Raw genomic sequence first — 1,868 nt, 5'->3', positions numbered from 1 at the left:
AAAATTTTATTTAACCATTAAAAAGGAGTCCAGAAAAAAAAAAACCTGACCCCCCCCACCAGGGCCCGTATTCACAAAGCCTCCTAAGGCTAAAAGTAGCTCATAACTCACCGAATTTAGAAGAAAATCTTCAAAATGGGCGTCAGTCCTAAACTTAGGACTCCAAACTTTTTGCTCTAAAAGTATTTCTCAAAGTGTTTTAGCACTAAAACTAGCTCCTAAATCTGTGAAACATTAGGAGTAGTGAAGAGGACTCCTAGTCACTAAAGACCAAGCCACAAACTATCCTAAAATGGCTGTTGCATGTAAACATTTGAGAAATATTTGACGATGACAAGCTTTTATAAATCACCTTTCGTTTTGGAGGTTATCCCAATTCCAAATGTTCCTTTGATTATGTTCTTGTTTTCATTAATCAGTTGGGCAAGAAGTAACAGCTGTGCTTGTGTCCAGTTTGGTTTTCTTTTACGTTTGCATGTCTTACTATCAGCCATGATTATTCTACTCTGTTAATTAAAAGGCTTTATATGTATATTCACTAAACAAGAGAAGCATACAGGTAAGAGGCACACAATTAGCTGAACATATACTTGTTTAATTAGTAACACTCAGCCTGCATTTTAAAATCTTTATTTGAATGTGGCAAATAATCTCGGGTTGGTTGGCCGGCGTTGTCATCCAGCATTGGTACTTATTTATATATAAAATAATTTTAGGTTTACTTCCTTCGCATTTACAGCAGAATATCATTCAAAAAGTTGTAAAGAATTATGGTCTTCGCTCACAAGACTATCATCTTTTAAGCATCCCTAAAGTTCGTACTAATATGGGCCAACAGGCATTTAGTTATGCCGCTCCATTTGATTGATATCAATTACAAGATAGGTTATGCTTAAAAGAGTTGGTATCAACAACTGATTTTAAATGTATTTTAAAGGATCTAGTTTCAGAGTCATTTGATTGTAAATGCTTTGAGTGACTTGTGTATACTTCTGTATATGTAAAACAGATTTTAAATCTCAGGAGTTTAATTTCCTGGTTAATAAAGTTTAAATTAAAATTAAATAAATTAACATTTTTATTTTTTAACCTTTATTTGAATAATGCAACATAATATTGCACTCTACAATAGTTCTATAAATAAATCTCTGACAGATCAGCCAATCACTGTGTGCATAGTTAATAAGCATGCTGACATCATCCATAGCAGCAAGGTCAACCCCGCCCCCTTACTCTATACTCTTAGCTTAAGACTTCTCTCTATTCCTTAGTAAAAGTTTGTCTCAGCAGCTTTGTGAATAGGTTTTAAGAGAAATCTCTTTGCTAAAAACTTTTACTGCTATTTAGGAGAACTCTTAGTGGTAAGATAAAATATTTTGTGAATATGGGCACAGGTTTGTTGTCAACATTGGCCTTGTGGTCACGATCTTTCTTTAACGAATACCTGTGGATTATTCCCAGCCCTCATTGCAGTGTAGCGCTTTGTGAAGTCTCCTCCTCCTGATTCATTCCAATGCCATTCATCATCATCATAGTCCTCCTCATTTTCACCTTGCTTATCATTTTTGAAGGTTTGTAAAGTAACGTCATGCCGTTGGTTCTCCAGGGAGAGCTTGTCAGGGACGTGACTGATTTCAGGTTTCAAATACCACACATTGTGTAAACTTCACCCATTTAGTATTTATTAATTGTAAATATATTTTTTTGCTGGTGAAATTTGTCAAATTAGTCACAATAATTCCAGTTTGCCTCTCTGAAAACATGAAACACATTCCGTCATCATAATAAACATACAGCTACCATACAGGGTACACAACACAGATGTATATATATATATATATATATAAGACATATGCCGGTATTCGGTA

At 34.6% G+C, this 1,868-nt stretch overlaps 1 long non-coding RNA gene across 1 annotated transcript in view; it reads right to left on the bottom strand.

Annotated features, from left to right (window-relative positions):
• The window catches only part of LOC107578774 (uncharacterized), a 2,832-nt gene extending 1,208 nt beyond the window's left edge, over window positions 1-1,624 (bottom strand). The window contains exon 1 of the long non-coding RNA XR_001608385.1: window positions 1,445-1,624. This is a non-coding gene — a long non-coding RNA (uncharacterized lncRNA). The remainder of the gene's footprint in view (window positions 1-1,444) is intronic.
• Between the last annotated feature and the right edge of the window lie 244 nt (window positions 1,625-1,868).

Source organism: Sinocyclocheilus grahami, unplaced genomic scaffold (genome assembly GCF_001515645.1).
Source record: "Sinocyclocheilus grahami isolate Dianchi unplaced genomic scaffold, SAMN03320097.WGS_v1.1 scaffold11889.1, whole genome shotgun sequence".
NCBI lineage: Eukaryota > Metazoa > Chordata > Actinopteri > Cypriniformes > Cyprinidae > Sinocyclocheilus > Sinocyclocheilus grahami.
Note: the sequence above shows the minus strand (reverse complement) of the source record. Positions and strands in the feature narration are given on the sequence as shown.